This window comes from Pezoporus wallicus, unplaced genomic scaffold, assembly GCF_028554395.1.
Source record: "Pezoporus wallicus isolate ANWC-B61680 ecotype Strahan unplaced genomic scaffold, APGP_CSIRO_Pwel_v1 contig_8218, whole genome shotgun sequence".
NCBI classification, from domain to species: domain Eukaryota; kingdom Metazoa; phylum Chordata; class Aves; order Psittaciformes; family Psittacidae; genus Pezoporus; species Pezoporus wallicus.
The window spans coordinates 1,276,784-1,299,051 of record NW_026636063.1 but is presented as its reverse complement, the minus strand read 5'-3'; positions in this window follow the sequence as shown (position 1 = coordinate 1,299,051).

Here is a 22,268-nt window from a genome sequence, read left to right as displayed (position 1 = left end):
ACTCAGGAAAATTTACCTAGGTCACCACTTCTCTTGCATGATGGACAGTCCCCATTGATTCATAGGAAAGTACATGAAATCCTGCTGTAGACAATGTTTTGTGCTTTCATTATCTGATTTTTTATTATTGCATTTTGGTGACTCAGGAGTGTTATAAAGCCATATGGTTTTGTCCTTGTGTTGAAACTGAGGACGGGTACTCAATGGATCACATGCTCTTCTGCTGCTGAGAATGAAGAATGTGCACTGTGAGCACTTAGGTGTCCTGGTCAGCTACACCAGCCCTTGCAGCACCTCTGAAAATCTAAGAAAGTTTCAACACTTTCCTCACAAGGTTAAATCATACAAGATCCAGGAAGAGATAAGGGCTGACCCATAGGAAATCATTTCATTTTCCAAACCATTTTCCTACCACTGAAATCCACAGTTTTCAGTATGAAGTAATGTTGCTTTATCCACAGGGAAAAAGAAAAAATGCACTGTAGGTTGAATTGGAAGTGAAAAGCATGTGTAGGTAGGCACTGAGAGTAATAGTTAGCTGCAATTACGTTATGACATATGAAGAGTCACTCTAGAGAACACAGGGGGATGAATGGCAGAGGATGTCCAAGGACTAATCACATCCTCTTTAAAAGATGTCACCTCCCACACTAGAAAAGTCTGTAACACAATGCTAGGATATTATTAACTCAGGTGAGTGTCAGTGAATAACAACAGTTTAAAGGGCTTTTCTTCAGCTTTGTGTAATGCACCGGATGACCAGACCTATCTGATGAGGAATCTGTGTTCTGACAAGATTATCCATCCTTAGCAAGATAGATAATGGAGAAAAATATGTCACAAAGAAGAAATCCTAAACAATTACTCTTCGCTTAAATATCCGTTGTAGACCATTATCAGAAATAGTTAACACACACTTTTTATGATTCTATGATTCTCTTTCTCTTTTTGTTTTTGCATTTTCTGTTAGGTTCACTTACCAACATGCTGACCTGTCCAGCACACAGGGGTCATTTTCTGTAGTGTGTAAACATTGCCTTTCACCTGTTTGCATCAAAACCACGCAAAGCACTGAGTATATTAAAAGATGTTTTCTTGAGCCTCCAGTTTACCTCAAAAATGAAGGTGCTAGACTCACAGCAATAATCCTCCCACTGCAGACTCAGATTTGAACCAGTGTCATAATGAGTCTTTCTTGTTTCTGAGTCATTGTCAAGTAGTCTCTCCACCTACAGAAGGAGGTATGAGAATGAACTGTATGAGGGAGATCTAGAGTGTTATCAAAATGTATGGAGTTTTCAAGTCCACAATTTTCAATTCTCTTTTGCATCTGCAACTCACCGCAGGTTTTAGCACCCTTCCTGGAGGGGGCAGAGGAAGGAAAAAGAGGGAGGTATTTTTCTGAATCAGTGGTTTCTGTTTGCACCGTTTACATTACTATTCACTTGCAACGGTGGAGTGCAAATGCAAATTAGGGATTTACTTTCAGCTTCTCCAGCTTCTTGGTAAACTGGAGGAAAAGGCTATGAAGTTACAGTAGTTGCAGTGTCTTAAACGCGGAACACTAGAAAAGAAAATTAAAACATTTGCTCTGTGCAATGAAATCTAGCTCTCTTCTGTGTGTGTGTTAAAATGCATAGTACAGGCATGCAAATTTTATTAAGAACAAATAAAGTCTAAAATTTATATGGCTGAAGAAGTTTAGGAATTCAGGATAGCAAATGGAGCTCTAGTTCTTGATTCAGGTTTATTCAGTTTTGGCTGCCTACTAGGTGTGCAAGTGTTGATTATTCCTTTTTTTCTTGTCTGACACCAACCTCAGATTCTTGAACAAAGTACCTAATGAAGGACAAAAAAACACAGCCAAAGTGACTCCATTTGAACCAATTCTAGGTATCGAATCTTTTTTCCCATCCTAATATCATGATCAGTCTAACTTCTTGTCTACATTAAAAGTCCAGAGGTTGTCACACAAGCCACATTCACACACTTGCACTTATCAAACGTGTTACTGGATAAAATTACCAGCCAACAGAGACTAGAACTGTAAAGAAGGTCTGGGCTCAGAAACAACATGGGGATTCACGGTCTTCCCCTTCACAGCTTAAGCAAAGAAACCAGATGTTTTCAGCCTCTGATGTGAGGCAGGAGAAGCCTGTTGGCCCACCCTTTTCAGCAAGGATGAGGTCTCTGCGACAGCGCTTTGTGAGTGAAAAGGAAGAAAATGGAATAATCAGCTGGGGCAGAATGTGTGACGGAAGCTCTTTAATGCAGGGGCAAGGAACCCAGTGGTTTTGGCAGTCTTTCAGTGTGAGCCACTTGTCTGTGCTGACTAATGAATAAATAAACTACAACTTTTCTTTTTAAAGGGTGACTAACCAAAACTGAGCATCTAAAAACTACTTAAAATTTAAAATTTAATGAGCACTTTAAAAATGTATCTTTATGATACTAAAACTAATATACATGTTTTTTAAGGGAAAAAAATACAAGATGGTGTTTTTTATATTTATGCTGTCACTCATGCTTTGACTCTGATCACTTATCTGGATAATTAAGCAGTATCACTGAGGAACCAGATACCAGAAATCTGATATTAATCCATCCCTCTTAATAGTAACGCAAAGCCACTGGGGTGGAAAGCAGCCTAGTCTTCTTAATCCCCTTTTACCAACATTTCGGCATCAGCATATCTCATTTATTTTCAAAAATGGTTCAAGGCACACTATCACTGGTTTAAGTCTAATTTAGGCTTTAAATCAAAATATATTAAGAAATTCAAAAATAGTCAAGATTACCAAGATTTCTTGGGGGAATGATTCACAACCAGCTCATGTCCCTCTGACAGGAACAGGGGACAGCTAAATGATTGTTGCATGTCTGCATTGCTTTAAGGTACAACACTTTCCTTTGAATTAAAAGAAGGCAGGATTACAGTGGAGACCTTGAGATCTTACTGCCATACTTACCAGGTATATGTTAATGATAGCCTAAGCAACTTTTACAGACATTAATTCACCTGCCAGTACTGAAGAGTCCAAGGCTATTCTGTTCTCTGTCTTGTGTGTCTGTGTCAGCGTTTATGTGAGACTTGTTGTCCCCTTTGGTGCTTGTCAGAGTATTTTTTGATTTTAATTTCCAAACTGTCCTACACCCCTCATTAGTCACTGGTGCTCCCATAATCCTTTTGTGCATTTTGAGGTGGCTGGACTTAGACCCAGCATGCATTTAACTTGACACATACCAGAACAGTAATAGGGGTGGTTAATTGTCAAAATGGAAAAGCAGCACACTTCTCCCTTCTCCCTTCCCTACCTCCTCAATGCAAACTGACCTGAACCAGATAAACAACATAAATCCAGATTAAGCATCATCCTCAGGCTGTGCTCATGAGTACAAAACCACTTGTACATTGCCAACTTGACGGAATGAGTCTGGGCTCTGCTCTTGGCTTGTAATATGAGGCAAGTCTACTTACCACACTTTCTATGGGAACCTCATCACTTCAGCTGCAGTCTCAGGTGTCTGGATCTTACACTAGGCACTTTGCTTCTAAAGGCCCAATAGCTATTGGCATTTGTGAATCATGAATGGCAACTTTGATTTTTATATTTATTTCACTGCAGCTTGTGTGCTGTTTACTGTCATATCTTTTCATTAGCCACTGCTGACATTCACCTGTGTATACCAAATCTGCAATACTCATAGAGCTGAAAGACTAAATCTTTAGGACAAAACCAATACAAACAAAGTTTAGCCATTTACGTTATCCCCAGGGTGATGCCTTCTATTTGCCAAGAGTGCTCAGGAGGGCGTGAGAAGGCAAATGAGTTCATAAACCTTACCTACTACTTATGAAGTAAGAGTATAAAGAGCATATCATGGAGGCCACATGGAGTCATAATGAAAGTGTGAGGCACTTCACCTTGTTTTTTTGGCTCTGCCATCAGAGACAGACACACATTTCAGACCAGGAATCTTCACGAGACTGCTGTTTTCCCACGTATATTTTATTAAATATTAGTGCCACTGAGCACTGTACAGATGGGGGAATCTATCACTTTACAAAATAATTAGCTCACTATTTCAATGACAAGAAGGAATGGCAGCATGTAGGCAGCAAACTGAGGTGCTGCAGTTATCATCCTCTTCATTTTTATATTTGTAGAAAAACAAGAAAATGTTTTTACAGGATAGGCCAATAGTGCCACAGGAATTGAATTAGAGCATCCTTAATTAATATGTCAGACTATAAGAAATGATGAAAATATGTATAATTAAATTCTTTCACTAAAACAGGATTATGGAGTATGACTAAAATAGATCAGGGTAGCTTTTTTGTTGCTGTTCCTTTTTTTTTTCCTATATTTTTATTTTAATTAAAAATTGTGGGTTCTGGTATCTTTGCACTGTATCTGGATAGTTGTTACATGCCTGGGCTAACAGATGGGTCACCCCAAAAACTACACAGTTTGTGAAGATGAAATGAGTACAGTGTTATTTTCAGGCTAATATACAGTAGTAAAAGCTTGACACTATAGCAACCTTCATCATCAATAATAAACTGCTCGAGACAGGTGCTTGAAAGAGCAAACATCTTACATAAGTCAAATACCTATTTTCAGCTACATGGTTTTGATTTTCAAAAGCAGTGAGTGATTCTAAGTATTCTAGTTTTTCAGGGCTCAAAATCAGACATATGCAGGGGGTCTGATTTTCTAATTTTCAATGTTTATGGAAGATCCAACTTCATCAAAGTGTCTGAGCATCTCTTTTCATCCCCTGCCACTCAGGAATTCAATCAAAGAGATCATTTTGAACGTTAGGTCATACCTATGCACTCAGTAACCTCAGAGACTCTTTTACATGAAACATTTTTTACTTTGTTAATCTGTTATTTTTGTGTGTGAGTTGTACTTTCTTTAGTCTAAGGGAAAATATACTAAACTGAAAATTTCTTTGTGTCACTTCATTACCTTTAATTCTTTATTCTTTAAATAAAGAATAAAGACCTTTATTCTCAAACTGTGATGTAGAAATGCACTATAGACTAAAACTAATGTAAAATCACATGAAGAACTCAGCGGACCTGTATAAAACAAACAGGACACCTTTCTCATAAAATCACGCCTGGTGTTGAATAATGTTAGATGTTATTTATTCAATTATTCAGTATATTGATCACATAATACTCTCACTTCTTTCATGATTTTTCTTAACAAAAGTCATCACCCTACATATCACCCCTATTGCTCAGATCCTCAAAAGATTTCAAGATCCTGAGCCCAGCCTGGATACCAGCATTATAAGGGGAAACTTCTAGACGCTTCTAGTGGCAAAAGAAAACCCATAAACTACATATCATGAAGAACTCATTGTAGGAAATGGAGTTTTCTGTTCTTGTGCTTTTCTAGCATTCATTTCTTCAAAGAGATAGCAAATATTCCATTGGTTAACATTTAACCCAAACTAATAGGTACAATCTCACATACTCAAATCATAATGCCTTTTCAATTAGTTTGCACTTTCACTCGCTGCTGTCCTGAATAATTAGGAAAACAATTCACATTTCACTAGGAGATGATATGAAGTGTTATTCCTGTGATAATTACCAAGTTTCCCTGGCTCCCACCAGGTCATCAGGGCACAAAAGAGGACACTATGAGAGCATTAATGAGCTCTCACTGAAGATATTAAAAAGCTTGTATTGATCTGTTTGTCCAAGAAGGAGGTATTTAAGCCTTTCTGCTGAGGGCAGGAGAGACAGATTCATATCACAAAGCCTTTTATCCAACCCCTTCTGTTTCTGGCTCTAATATTGCCCAGTCTCAGCATGTCTGGTTCTGTAGGTCACACTTAAACTTTCACAACTTTTTTTTTTATTTTCCCTTTATTCTTCTTGTTATAAAAAAAAGAAAAAGAAAAAAAGGAAAGAAAGTAAAGACAGAGAGACGATAATATACAGCATATACTTAACCTTTACTACAGGAATACCTTTACACAGCTAGCTATTTCTGAGAACAGCTTCAGTGCAGTAAGATCTCCTTCTCACTATATACCCCTCACACATATCTCAATTAAATTAAGAGCAGTCCAGAAAATGCAAGGTCTGACTCAGTACAAAACCTTGCTCATATTTTAAAAGTAGATCCAATCAAATAACTTTTGGGGGAGTTCAATCAGACTTTTCTGTCTGACAACACTGCTTTTTTTTTTGGGAACTCCTGCCCTTGCTATTGCTAGTGGGAGCGGAAGTGGGAGAACTGTAAGGCTGCAAATTCGCTGGTTCTGGTGCTATTTTCAGAGGACATTTCTTTCTCATGGAGGGAAGGCAAATCCTGTCCTGCTTTCAACCCTTTCCATTGTTATGATATATTGCAGCTGTAAACTAGTTATGGGTACACTTTCTTACTCATCAATTTTGTCTGCTCTCTTTTAAATGCCACAATGAACTGTCAGTGAGTATTCCCAGCCGGTCTGGGATAGAGTTTGGGATAAAAATTCATGTAACTGTTAAAGCTGTATTTTCTTGGGTTTTATTTGTCACTTAAGCACGCTATTGTCTGGTTCAGCAAGGCTGTATCTCTCTTTTTGCTGTATCTCATTCACATTCATCTTGGTATGAGCAATTCAGTGAGGCCACTTGTGGGGGTCTATTGTAAATGGCTACTGAAGAAAAACTTTGGGATCTTTCATGGATACTGTTATGGAGGTATTCGAGATGTGCAACTTTCTTAACATGCAAAAAGACCATTATGCCTGAAAATATCTTAGTTTTAAGTGCCTAGATCAAAGCAATGATAAAAGCCTCAACATGCATCTTTGTTTTTTCATGGTCTGTCCCACCTGCCAGAGTGGGCTCGTGCATGTGGGTCAAAATCAAGTCTAGGAGTCCTGCAGTTTTCCACTCCCTATGTTGCACCAACCCAGTTTACGCCACTGAAAATAATAATCTAAATGACTGCAATTTCATCAACTTTACCAATTTATGACATAGTATTTATTAGTAAATGAGACATATTTATTGTTACAGACAGAAAGACTGGCAAGGAAGAATTTCCCAGAATATCACACAAGGTCACTCTGCCTCAAAGTTGTAATTACAGTGTAACATCAGAGCTCCATCTTTCTAGACTTGCTATTTTTCTTCAGTCTTGGGTCACCTGAATATCATATCTCCTTTGTTTTTCTCTGCATAAGGATATAACAGCCTTGAAATATTTTACAACCAAAAAAAAAATCCCAAACCAAAACAACAACAAAGAAAGAGAATAAAGACAGTAAAAAAGGGTGCACAGTAAAATACCTGGAAACTATATGTTTCTAAAAGAATCAATGACAACATCATGGGGGCAAAGGAAGGAGGGGGCAGGGAGGAGAAAAAGAGGGAAACTTTTGGACAAAACCATACCTGCAATCTGGTCTGACAATGGTCTGACTTGCAGCCTTGCTTTCATAATTGCATGCTCCTGATATGAGAATTTTTGTATCGGCAAGTGTGCCATGGAAACTTTTAGGACAGTTTCTTCTTGAGTAAGAAATTTCACATCATGTTTCACACATGAAACAAATGACTATTCAAGGGAATGTCAATAGCTTCTGCAGTCATTGGTATGAAGTGACCTGTTGATGTTGAAGGAAACTGATGGGAAAATCTGTGTGAGGTTCTAGGCAAATTTATGGTCTGAAAAGCTTGGCAGATGAAGAATGAGGTTTTTGTGATCTAGCTGTGTTCTTTGGCAAATGGAATGACTGCTAATAGTCATCATTGTCATGTCACTTTCATGCAAGTTAAAAGATTCAGCTGGAATGAGGGCAATTAATGAGTTAAGTTAATGTTGAAGGATATAACTTTTGTGAGTACTTAGCAAATAGCTGGTTAAAATTCTTTGGGTTTAGCAGCCATTTTGTGGCCTGTAAGAAGTGTATTACCTTGCTGTGAGCTGAGCTTTTCCTTAAGCTTTTGCAACATTAATTTATTCCACTACTAAGCTAGTGGCTGCTCTAGTTTGCACCACTATCTCTGTCCCCAAGGGTGCTTTAACTAGATAAGAGATAATCTCACTTACATAGTCAGCAGAGTCAGGTAACTTTGCATGTTTGGAAGTACAAGTGTTTTACCATTTGGATTTCCCTTTAGCTGATTTCTGAATGAAAATAATCTAGTGTCTATGAAATGTATTTGTGAAAATCTTCACTTGTAAGAGTAGAAATTCTGGCCTGATATTCTGGGAACAATTGACTCCTGCTAAACCAGAAAGAACAGTCTGTAAACCCAACAGACTGAGTCAGTTCTCTCTCTTAAGCTAATTTTCCAGAAGTCTCTTTCCAGAGAAACACGAGAAGAGTAACACAAAGGCTGCCACAAGAGGTATATATATATATATATATGTTCACGGCCAGTTTTAGGATGTGTTTTCTGTAGATTTTATATCCTAACGTTAAAGAATGAATACACGCACAAATCACATTCCCAATGACCTGACACAGTAATATCCACTTCGGTGACTGAACTTGCAAAAGAGACCATGTGCATCTCTGCCACATGTGGTAATCACCTACTTAATAAAGATATGAGGGAAAGATTCAGGAACAAATAAAATTGGACATGGATAGGAAGTCATGACCCTTGGTGAGTGACAACTGAGGTTATGTGGATGAATATTAAATGTGAAGGGCCTGAATTATTCATGGGTGGTTCAAGGTTAACCTGATCATGTACTCTTACTGACACCTTGCTCAGGGAAGAAATCCCAGCTCTGTGGTGCTCCTCAAACTCTGTTTCTTTGTGCACAAAGTAAGATGCTGTTGATCCCTCTCCTTCCCACTATGGGTAACTCTTGGGTGACAAAGGACATCTTGTAAGTGGTCTGCCACAAACTGTGCAGCTGTAGTAATATAAAATCTTTGGGCTGTCATGAGGACAGGCTGGAAAATTATTTCTAAAAACAAATAGGCTGCAGTTTGAGAGGTGGCTAGGAAGTTCCTCCTCACCTTTCTGCTTTGTGTATTCGATAAGATTTCTTCCAAGAAGGTCTGAGCAAAGAAACCCCAGGAGAATGGTTTGGAAGATCAGTTTCTGCCCATTTGGCCAGACGTTGGACAAAGACCCTCATCTCACAGACACTTAATGGCCTAGTGAAAAGTAGCTGTGGCATTTAGATGAACAGCTGTTAAGCACTGCTAAAATCACGCCTCTCACATCTGCTTCATGCTGCTTCTGTCCACATCAAACACACAAACTCTGTATTCAGTGTGGTTCCTGAACCCCATCGATCCCATTGTATGGTAGAAGGAATGAATAAATATTGATTCCAGTAAGCAAAGGTATGAAGCTTTGGAATGAACTCTGGAAGTATTAAAAGTTTCAGATTGAAGCAAGGGGTAATGTGGCGCCCACTTCTTATCATTGTGTTATACTGCTAAGGTAAACGCACCTTGACCAGAAAATGTAAACAGAAGAGAAAGAAACAGTGGAGAAGAGCAGAAGTGGAGAACTGGAAGAAGATAGAGGCAGAACAGGGAAGTAGCCAGCAGAAGAGATTGGGCAGTGCATATCTCTTTCTCAGAAAAGAAAGTTAAAGCAACTAGAAAGGTTGTCCTGCAAGAAAAAGGATTTCTTCAGTACAAGCCCCCCAAATATCAACATATAATTTTTTCAGTTTACACCACCCTTAGCCCAAGTGAAAAACCAGTTTCTAGTAAGAACAAAGTGATTCTGTAACTGTCTAGATCTCAATTTTTTACAATGTCATATTATTTTAACATTAGCTAGCCAAAGCCTGTACAGAACTTTGAAATGCTCACAGTTAGCCCTCTGATGTTTCCTATTTCTTCAAGAAGAACTAGACAGCTTGTGCATTGTACAAGGGTCTTTGAGTAAGGTAGCTTAGCTTCAGTATGAATCTCACACAAACACAGCTTGCTTCTGAATAAAAACATCCACACAGAAGTCTAAAACATTAAACTATTGTGTACTTATTTAAGCCTTTTAGTGACTTACCTTAACTTTCTTGGCAAGCCCTTAACATAAAGAGAGTAGGATCTACACTGGCATGGAGAAGAACTGAAAAGTACTTCTCCAGTTCTAGCTACTGAAAACATTAACTTTAATCTGTTGATTGTTAAATATAAATCTTTCCCTTTCCCTAGCAGGTATCATTTTAATAACTCCTTTACTGCCTTTCCTCAGAAAAGATACTCACTTTCATCTCCACAGTTTTAAATTTCTGACTGAAACAAGGACAACTGATCAAAAGTACATTCCTGTTAAGAGGAGAAGGTCAGACCTCTCTGATGGTTCAGCTGGTGTATTAGTGCTCTTACTAAGTTACTGCAGTGAGATATTACCAAGAGCCTCCTGCAGGAGTCTTGGAAAGTACAGATCTCACAGCTATTAAGAACTGGGGGAAAAAAAAAAAAAAAAAAAGTCATGCAGATGGAGAAAGAAATGAAAACTAAAAGAAGACTGAGCTGTGTTGGAAGACAGTGAAAATATGCTTAGATACTACATAATGAGAGTGCTGTAAACTGACAGATGCACAGAAAGAGGAAGACACTGACCTCGGAGACCTGTACAGGTAAACCCATACAATGGCAAACTTAATCAAACTAAGTGATCTTTTACACACCAAAGTCAAAATTTTCTGATGACTTCAGTAGGGTTTAGGTTTGTCCCAAAGCACTAAAGGTTTCTCCCACAGAAAGCACCAGTGCAGAATCAGGCCTACACTGAAAATTTTGCTATCAGTTTTCACCCTCATATTAACAGTTATTTATAAAAAAAGGAAAAAGTAAAATCAAATGAGGAAAGAGTTTCAGCACTGCCACAAACCCTTTAGTCCCCTCAGTTTTAATGTCTGCCTACTGGTCTGTTTTTCACGACACCTCTCTTTAAATGAATCCTTCTGTACACTTATAATATTTAACAGACCAAGAAGACTGCAAGGTGCCTGACACGCTTTTCTCAAGATTCAAATTAAAACACTGACTTGAGATTTTTTTTAAATAGTGTCCTACTTGATGATTTTGTTGACATTAGATGGTTGGGAACTTGTAAGCTATGTACACTCTTGCTTAATGTACATTGTACATTCTTATAATGAAGGTTAATGGGAGGGCAGGAATTTTAGATTCTAGGCTCTTAAGTTTGAAATTAAAAGGCTTCACTCTCTCCTCCACTTTACAGGAACTACACATAGCACCACTTCTACTCCTCAAGCTGCAAAATTAGTACTTTAAGGATTTGGGCTCTCTGCCTGATATTAATCAGTGTGTGTTTGCCTTTAACCATCCTTTCAAAAGATGATTCTTGCAGTTGTAGCAGCCCAGGTTGTACTTGACAGCTCTCCTCCTGCAAAACAGCAGCAGACAAATCCACCAGGCCAAGCACTGTTTAGTACCTCAGATAAGTTTAATATGATCAGTTCTCTACTTTGGCACAAGGACCAAAATATTTCCATTAATCCCAGTTACTGTTTGCTCAGTGGAAGGATGTTTGGGGCACTTTAAATAAGGTCTGTACCATCACATACTGCCTGCCAAAATTGCAATTATCCACTGTACATGGAAAAAGGGGGTGAAGGGGGATAAAAAAAAAAAAGAAAAACAAAACAAACAGAAAACTCCTAAACAAACATCCACCCTGACAAAAAAAAGAAAACTAAACAAAAACCAAAACCCCAAAAAAACAAAACACAGTCAGTTTCTTCTGCTTACTCTCATTAACTTTCTTCCTGGTGTAAACAGGTACTTTCCTTCCGATTTATCAACTACAGGTTACTTCTTGCAGTGGCAAAAATGTTGGGACTGCATGACTGAGAGGAACCAGGAAGAACTATAATGAATTTCCAACCAAATATGTATAATCACATTGCCACTATCAGTTATTAAAATCCCACGATGCAACACATAACTTGCTTCTAAAATTTGGAGACATGAGAAAAATAGAAGGGAGAGAAACATGAGAGCTCTTGAGTATCCTCTCAGTCCAAAGCTACTATGATGCAATTCACCTACCTAGACCAAAGTTAGCTCCTGCTAATCTCTCATTCACTGTGTTCTGGAATAAAAGGCCACAAAGAGTCTGAAAAGCGACAGCCATGCTTGTTTGCATTAGAATTAGGAAAATCAGGAATGATGCTTAAATAAAGGCCAAAATGAATCAATTGAATAAAAAATGAAGTCAGTCATATACTTGTACATTGGTCATGTGTTATATTTTAAGTTTTCTCTTTTCCTTGTTCAGTGACATTACAAAACAGAAAGCAAAATACAGTATTTTTAAAAAGCACAGATCTAAGTTTTAAAAACAGTGGTCTAAGTGTTCATCTACGAAAAGTTTGTTTTGGTTTGGTTTTTTTCTGTATTCCATGATTTGCAATGATATCCTTTGATTTTTAGATATGAATGGTGCTTTGTTTGGAGGGTTTTTTTAATCTTCTCAAACATTGAAAGTGGAGCTGGTCAGGATTTTTTCAATATTTCCTCCTCTGCTGCCTCCCAAAATACTGATTGGCTGAAAAGGTTTCTCTCCTCTGGATAGAATTTGTGGGAAGAAGATTTCAGAGACTTGTCCTACAATAATCTGTAACTTAGCAGTTATTCACCAAAGTGGAACAGACTTAGATTAAAATCAGCTCACTATATCAGGCACTAAGGAGATCTGAACAACAATCTGCAGTGTCCCAAGTGAGCTCTGTAATGGAAGGATATTCTGAACTGGGGGGAGAATGTAAAGGCAGTCTTAGTGTGCTCTTTTTCTTCCTTTCTTTTGATAAAAAATATCTATAAATTTTGGCTAGTTCTGATGACGATATTTTTCTCTGTTATTTGTTTTTAATGAAAACTTGGTACTTTGGGATGGTGTCTTCCAAGACTATGTGTATTTGGCACACACACAGAGTATTACATTTCAGCTGGAAAGGTGGAAAAAAGAAAAAAAAAATTAGTTTGCCTTTTATTTCATCAGAGCCTAGTCTCCATCACTACCAGATCTGTTATTCCATTAATATAATTCAAGTGCATAACAGAGGTCAGAAGCCTTTCCTCTATATGCAAAAGAAGGAATAACAATGACCATTCCAGGGTGTGTGGGCACACGATTTCATTTGCAATTGCAATGTTATAAGGAGATATTCAAGCAAAAGTTATTGTAAAATATAAGTGGGAACTTTACTAAATCTTTACATGGAATAGAGCAGAGTGTGTTTAGATACCCGATGGCATGTTTGCACTATAAAGAACCTATTGTGTGTATATATTACTTTAACATGACATTTTCCTTCTTATTAGAGCTAGTAATCTCAGGAATACCATTTCCTCTGTGCCACATGGTGCATGGATATTGCGGTTTCCAGTATTTGTTGTAATCTGGATGTCTGATTCAATTGTTTGGCTATCTTTGTAGGGTGAATGTGATAGAGAGTAGGACCATAACCCGGTCTTAAAAGCAATGGGAAATAAAGAACAGGGCCTGTTATAATATATATATATATTATATATATATAATATATATAAATATATTATAATATATTATTGGACAACTTTGGATGATTATTTTATAGAAAACTATCCTCCTAATTTCCACTCCAACCCTATCATCTCAGGCATGCTACAGGTGACACTGTGGGTCTCCGTTTCTGTATCTACAGAGGTGAGAAAGAGCACAAAAGCAGATGTAGAAATACTAACTTATCTCTTTCTCTCCCCATGGCTGTCTGAGGCCCATGTCTACCTCTGGCTCAAAGCATCCTTTCCCTACTCAGGGTGAACTCAAACCTGGCCAAGTGTCCTGGACCAAATGGGAGAAATGTTATTGCCATCTGGCCATTGAATGCTTCCCTTCCATGTCAGTATGTGATATATTTTGTGGATATACTTGGTCTTGAAAATGGATTTCACCCAGCACTTGGCAAGCAGCTGCTGAGTCCAAGGTACGAAGCAAGGAGAGCACAGGGTGCTCCCTATTGTCCCCACCATCCCCATCAGCACTCACCGAGGTTCTCCCTGTGCACCTGAGCTTCTTGTAGCTGGAGAGTAATGACAGCTGTGGAGGGAAACCTGGGTGTCTTCAGTACAGCATATTCCTAAATTTCTTCTTGGAAAATCATGCACTGTGATCCTGATATTCCTGAGATGGTTACATGTGCTGTAGAGAGGGCTTACATGAACCTAACATATTTAATGGGTCAAGGACATGATGCACTGTACACAGGCCATGTACACTATTGAGATGATCTGTACATGCTCAGGTAGCCATCTGCAGGGAAATTCCAAGGAGGATAAAGAAAGACATCTCACAAAAAAAAGACATGTAGTAATCTAATGATGAGCATTGCCTTGATTACAAAACATGGCAGCATCAAATTCTTCCTCAGTCTTTCCCCAGCATGGTCTTGGAAACTCCTGAGAACATTTGCTACAATTTTTCCTTTTTTCTTAAAAAATAAAATAAATTAAAATAAAATCACCAGGCAAGACATAGTAGATGCCAGGGGACAGTCTTCTGATACTGTCCTCTTGAAAGGGAAAAAATATTTTTGCTGTCCTCAGTTAAAAACAGGGAAAAAAGAGAGATGACAGGCATGTTCTCAATGAGGCATAAATGGAGAGTTTCAGGCCAGTCAAAGCCTGGGTTTACATGATACTGTCAAGGTCCCAAATTTATGTTTGACAGCATTAATGCCAGGATCACTATTTATGTTGCTTTAATCAGTCACACTTTTAAAATCATCTATGCTCAGCATTTATATCAATGAGGTGATAATATTGCTGTCAGGCACCAATATCGATAGTGGTGTCACAATCTAAACTCTTTTAATCTTTCCCTATGCTTGCATTAATGAATCTGCAAGCCAACAACTACTACTACAGCAACAGCAAAAAAGAAAAAAATGGCTCCGATTATGACAAGTGGTCGTGGAGGAGGAAAAAGCCAGCCCTTTTCTTGCTCTTTTCAAACCATTTTAATTTGCCTTTAGCCTTCTCTTTTTTCTGTCTGACTTTAAACATTGTCTGATTTTCTCACAGGCTACTTACATCTCTGAAAATATTTTTAGGGTCTATGGAAGTGTAAGGCAGGTAACCTGTTCCTTAGGTGGTTGGGAAGATGGACAGAAGGAGAAAGACACACAAAAAAAGAAACCTCAGTCTTATTCTGGTGTGGGGAGGCATCATTGTGCTTTTTTTTTGTTTCCTTTTTTTTTTTTCTCTGAGCCCACCCTCCAGCTGTCAGCCTCAGCTCTTTCTCTATTGTAAATAAAGCTTTTCTTGGGTTATAGCTTTAAGCATTCTTTTTAATTAAAATTCAATTCAAATATGAAAGTCAAAGAAACTTTCAAAGCAAAATCTACAAACTGATTCATTCAAAGGGTCTGTTTTCATAGCCATAGCTACAGATTCCTATAAAGAAACTTGAACCAGACCTTTGACACCCAGGAAGGTCAAAAGTCCTTTCTGCCTGCACTAGGACCCTTTTGACAACTTCCTGTATAATTTGACTGTTATTTGTGTGTCTGGTCACTGTCTGACCCTGAAGTCTGGAAAAAATTGAGAGGCAACGTATATCTCTGTTTCATATGGAGCTCAAAAAGGGCCCTTTTAATTGCATTTTGGTGAGAAGCCTATGCGTACAGGCTGGTGCTGGCAGCAGCTGGGGAAAATCCTAGACTTGTAGGTTAAGGATGAGTTTGCCTTACGCTACTGTAGATTGGTGCATATGAGCTGCTCTGCGGTTATCTCCACAGCAAAAATGGATGTATTTCACAGGTTATACAGATTTCAAAATTTACAGCACTTGCCCCAGTGCTACAAGCTAAAATTGGGAATTCACTGCTCTGCCTTGAAATCTGTGCATTTCATATGCTTCCAATTTAAAGAAGATTGTGCTTACGGAATCTGATTGTGCATAAGTTATTTTAATGTGGCAACCCTAGCTCTTGGTTACACTTATCCATGACCTCCTCAGGAAGAAAACCTAAATTAATAGACCAAATGGTCCATTGCAATCTTGCCAGGTTTCTCCACTGAATATTTGCGGTTTGGTGCACATTGCAAGGCACAGCTTAGAGGCGGCCAGCAGTTTAGTGCAGCAAGGTCAGGCACTGTCAGGTTATACCTCCTTCCTCTTCTGCCCAGCCCTGAACATCACCTTAGCACACGTGGTGAGAAAACTGGAAGCTTCCAACACCCGAACTGCAGTGTGCTGCAGCCATTCCTTCCCCAACAGGGTGATGCTGCCTGTTCTGCATTCTGTACCCTGAGATGTCAGTTGCCACAGGGATTCAAAAACTGTTCTGTTCTGCTTGGCGTGGTGTTTCCAGGGGTGCTTGATATCTTGGAAGTTACAAGCACCTGAGCAGTGGCACTGATGTTGCCTGCGCCAATTCTGGGCACCCCATGTCTAATCTCTTCCCATGCACACTTGTGTGAGGCAGAGGGAGGACAAGCTACCCACATACATTGTCAGTGCTGTGCAGGTAATTATTCAAACAGTGCAGACAACATGAGATGTTTCTTGCAAGGATGTGAAAAGTTCAGCAAAAATAACAGGTAAACACTCAGCTTCAAGTTTGGGAATGTTGGTACCGCTTTGAGGAAAGTGATTTATTCTCTCATCAAGTGAAGAGACAGTGCTGACCCTTGTCTTTTACCTCAAGAGGGCTGTTTCTCACTACTTTTGAAGTTTTGGAGCCTAAAGCAGTGAAAGACACCACATAACAGACAAACCCATTTTCGTGAGTAATGGCCTTTCCCATGTAATCCTCTGACCCCTTCGCTTTCCACAGGAAAAGCTAATTCTTGTGCGAGAAAGATATGCAAATTGAATGCTGAGACTTGCCGTGTCGAGCCCCTAATGTGGCTCCTTATGGACAATATATGTGTCCATAGAGGGGCACGGTGTTTAAACATGCAGCTGTTGGACAAAAGGAGCAGCTTCATCTTCTGTTGCAAGCACTGACACATCAAGCACCCCTGGAAACATTGTGAGGGGCATGATAGATCAACTGTTTGATTCCTAGTGTCAAATCCCATCTCAGGATGCAGAGTGCAAGAGAGTCAATATGACCAGCCTTCTGCTTTTAAGATAACTAAGGATAGAAAGATGTGTGTATAAATTAAAGAGGAAGGTGGAGAAAAATTCCAAAATAGTACTTCTGTTCACTAGTATTAGCTACAAATCTCTGTGCTTAAAGGTGACATAATTACAGGGAAAAAGAAAACAAACCAACCAAATAAAAAAAAAAAAAAACCTGTGCTTTTACGTGTTATTTTTTCATTCACTTCAGTTCACTCAGAAGAGACACACTTGAATGAATAAAAAAGAACTAACTGAACACAGTCTATCCAAAAGGCACTGTCTAAGCATGATGGCACAGAGAGCTCTGCTTCTCAGTGTTGGGGTAAGGAGTCCAGGTCATTGCAGGTATTTATTTATATGTGACAACCTTGGAATGATAGCTGCAGGCTGCTTTGCAAGGCAAGCGGAGAGGATCAGTCTGGACGGGCCAAGTCTTCAGTTCACTGCAGCAGGGGTATGGGTGTACAAAACAGGGCCAGGAGTCACTTGCTTCCTGGGAAAGGTCATAGGGTAATGTGGGGGTCGGGATGTTAGAGAAGCCCAAGAAATCTGGCTGTGTTGTGAACGATGAGAAAAAGAAGAGACAAAGAGGGGAGAACTACCGCATGTTGAGGTACTTACTGCCTCTACTAGGTGGGCTGAGATCCTGGCTGTGTGCATTGAGCTTGTGTTGGTAGAGAGTGGTGACATTTCTGTTGTGAAAGGTGAAAAGTGGGGGGATTTTTAGGTTTTATTTAAACTTTGAATGGAATAAAACTATCAGAGCAACTTTTGAGTGCAGCCCAGTGGGAGTGCCCCTCTATCCAGATTATGTATTAGTGGGGACATGAAGGTGTTTGTAGCTCTAATTCCCTGCCTGACCATTCCTTTGGGTGCAACTGGCCTGGAGCAATAAGAAAAAGGAGAAAAATTAGAGAAATGTAAATAAGGAAGGTAACTTGCCATTTGTCACTTGAAAGTCCTTATTTCATGGCCTGTTCCCTGTTCTCCTGGAATTTTGTGTCATTATCTCCTGTTAAAAGGATTCAAATGACATTATTTGCATGGAAACTCGCATACAAATGATGTCGTCTGTGCCACAAAGTTGCATTACAATGAAGGGAATGATGACTGTGTCACATGTACGTGACATTCTTTGTGTCATTAAATTTAAAGTCAATGCTGGCAGTTATAAACCATTCACGTCTTAAGCAAATACATCACTTCTGATCTGAAATGAATATTTTAAAACGCCAACTCCAACTGCATCAAACAGCAATAACCTGCAATGTCATCTAAAAAAAAAGTCAAAGATTCTAAACAAAGGTGAACTTATAGGATTGTATGGTATATCGCAAAGAAAAATATTTAATAAGCTGTAATAATCTCCAGACAAACAGAATTCATTACTTGATGGTTAGGTCCTAGAGACATTTTTTAAGTCCATTCAATATCATGTGCATTTTCAGAAATGCTTCTGCTCCTAGACAGATTATTAATTTTCAGGCAGAATAGATGAATTAATTGCAAAGCAAGTTCCAGAGGGCAGACCTTTCTCTATGTTGTTATCATCCACTTCCTTGCCACAGTCTGATGCTAACAGGCCAAGCCTTTGAAAGATCTCCAAACTCTTCCATAGAGTCAAGGGCAAATGATGACACAAAAGGCTCAAGCAGTTACCACTGTCAAAATTAATAAGAAAAGAGAAGGGACAGTAGGTGGATTAGGAAAGGTTTCATACTACTGTGATGATCAGAGCCATGAAGCAATAAGAGCCAGACAAGTAAGTACATAGACATATCTGCTTTCTGATTGATGCATTGTTTGTTGTGGTCAGTTGAAAGGTAAGGGACAGATCACTGTGTTTTTGTGGAAACAGCGGTAATTGTGCCCACAGTCATATGCATAAACCCTGCTGGTTTGAAGCCAGCTACTAGCATTTTTTCACAGATACAGAGAAAGACACTATAGCATTTCCTTTCGAAAGTTATTGTTTTAAGAATAAAACATGCTGTTAGACCTCAAAAAAGTTAAGTGGGTAATTTTAAAAACTCATTTTAAAAACTCATTTAAATAGAGAAGATCATTTAAATTCCTCAAAGGAGCTCAGTCAGTGGCTAAGTTTCCGTGCAGTTTAACCTCTCCCTCCTCACTCCCAGCCCCATGCACACATACACACAAACACAAATCCTTCTGAATGAAGAAAGTCTCTCTGGGTTGTGTAACTGCATAGGTTCAGCAAGCGATCAGGCAGAGGGGAAGATCTCTGTGCATGAGTAATTTCTTTTCTCTTATTGATAGCATTTAAAATCTAATTGAAACATTATTTGGAGATAGCTGTGCTACCCACCCCTTCAGCTTTGATATGGCTTTTTAATCAAAGGACATTGTTATTTCACAATGACCATGGAAAGCATTCAAAACATTTTCTAAATGGAGTGCATTACTTCTGGCCACAGCCAAAAGACCACATTAAAAGGAGTTCAGTGGAATTCACTCTTTACAGTCTTCTGGGTTTGAAACATCGGTGTACATGTGGAATATGCTAAAACATGGGTCTACTCGTTACAAAGATTTAAGCAATGAGTTGACTTAAAATCTGAACAAAGTCAGCACTTGCTGTGAGTCCCTGCCATGGTCCAGGGAGGTATGATGCCCGTTCCCTGGTGGCAATGTGGGTGCTGCCATCCCCTCAGGTTGAGAGTAGGCAGAGCTCACACAGATCTCATGGAAGCCAGATAGGAGTGAGCACAGCAATCTTATACCAGCAGGGAGGTAAAGAGTGGCAACCAGATTAAAACGCCATAACCTAGCTCTTGGCTAAGGACCAGAGCAGTGAGGTGGAGTGGGGTGGGTTTACAGCTCATCCACTGTCTGTCGTTTCCCCATTCCTTCGAGGGGGTGACTGATCTCACTGCCATCCTGCAAGATGTCATGATTCTAATAAGCCACACATGGGAAGAAGGGCAAGTTAGATTTTCTGTTGGTTGTGCATTGGGGATTATAAATGAGCCCTTAATGCTTACTTCATTTTATATTTTGGGGTATATTTCTTGCTTGTAAGAGCACAGAAGAAAAGATTAAAAGTGGGATATGACTGAAATGATGCATTGGGTCAAAGTCCTCTCATCTTTTTGCCCTAGTCTGTCTAACATTTTTTAAAATCCCATTCTACCCAGGTACATTCAATTATAAAAGTAACCAGAAATAAATCAAACTTAATTAGTTTAAGATTATATATAAATATATAAAGCAAAACACAAACACAAACACACAGAATTGATTAGATTAAGATGATTTGATCTAAGATATGCTGAAGCCCAAAGTAGGTGTGTCAGTATTTTAGAGGAGCTCAGTGCATGATTTGCTTTAAGAGACACTGAAGCCCAAAGTAGAGGTATCAGTGTTTCAGAGGAGTTCGGTGCAATCTTAATTGCTTACTTTATGCAAGAAGATATTGGTGAGATAGTGCCTGCGAAGTGACAGAAGAAATGTTCTGGCTTCTCTGTGATGAAGAACATATATATGATGATATAACAGAACCAAAAGTTTTTGTACTCAACTGACTTCAATCAAACAAGACACTGTGGGTCTAAACTGTTGTTCTTCCATTGCTGAAGCTGCTGCTCAGAACAAAGACATAAAGAGAGAAAGGCAGAGGAAGTGACAGAGTGGGAGAGAGGAAAAGGCTTCTGTATCTTTAATAATTAGCAAAGAACTGGAGTGTTTAGCCAGGAAATTATGGTACATATGCTGTCCACTTGCTTAGGACCCCTATATCCTGAGAACAAGCAAACATTCATCATTCACAGCTGTCCACCAGGCCCAGGTGACTGAAAATTCAATGCACAGACTTCTCGCAATGGGTCGAATGCTAATTGGGTGGCTTGGGGAGATTAGAGTATCCCTGGAGCTATTTTCTATCTGCAAAAGCCTCACAGACAATAGGGAAGTCAACAGTGTCTTTGCAAAGCTCTGCTTAACTGATGCTTTTGAGAAAAATTCGGATGAGTAAATAAATAAAAAAATATCACCAGTTCCTTTTTATTTTCCTTTCCCAGTTGTGGCTAGCTGGTTACTGCCTTTTCCCTTTCCTGCATAACTTCTTATAAATAGGAAACAGTAGTGGGGAGGGGAGATTGAAAGCAGGTGGGAGAAGATAAATTGTATAAAAAATATTAAAAAAGAAAGTGTTTATTGAAAGTTAAACTGGAATTGGGTCAGTTTTGGAGATGGGCTTGAAATACATGAAAGTGGATTTTGCTCCCATGTTTGCTTTCGTCTTGTGGGTCCTTAGAAAAATCTTTGTCCCTGCAGGTGTGAAACAAGCCATATATTCCTGATCCAAGCTCTGTAGAGGACTCTCAGTTCTGTGGATGTATTTGCTGCCCTTCCCCAGAACAAAGAACTGTGTCACTGGAAACCTGCTATTCGGTGGTGGGGTGTATCAAACTTGGATTGTTTCACATCAGTCAGTTCTGACTGATCTTCTTGAGTTCATTCCCAAATGCTAAATACTAGACCTATAAAATTGTGCTTGCTGGGGTTGTGCAGACACCAGTAGCATGTGGGACATAATATACACCTGTTTAGATATTACTGAGATTCAGGTTCAGATAAACCCCAAATTTCAAAGTAAAACAGCTAAATCCTCTGTCTTTGACAGAGATTTGATAGGGACAGTCCCTATTTCCATAAGTGGACTAGCACAGTGGTGAATCAGAGTTGAGGAATTTCCAATTAATTTCACTGTGATAATACTGGTCTGTAATTATGAGATGAATAAGAATGTACTGACTTCTGTCTTTTTTCATTCATCTTCAGCATGTGTTTAGAGAGAAGTCTGTGTGTGCTAAGTGAGGTTGTGAATTGCAATACAGCTATTGTGCAAGTGCTTCATGAGGACATTTTCAACAAGCATGAAATGTGAGGTAGCTTGTCCTGCTTTCAAAGAGAAGCATAAAGCACCTTTGTCTTCCCTTCAGCATGGGTTATTCTGAAGAGAAAAAAGCCTAGTGTAAGTCTCTAATCGCATGGGTTTCACCCAAGTGTCACCCAGGTTGAAACTAACTTAGCAAAGATGTCTTGAAACTCTGATGAGGTTAGCTGAAAAGCCTGCCAGCATCAGCTAATCTTTTTGTGGAATCTGGACCAGTTTCCAGTACCTAAAAAAAAAAATAAAAAATCAATCCCAAAATAACCAAATGGG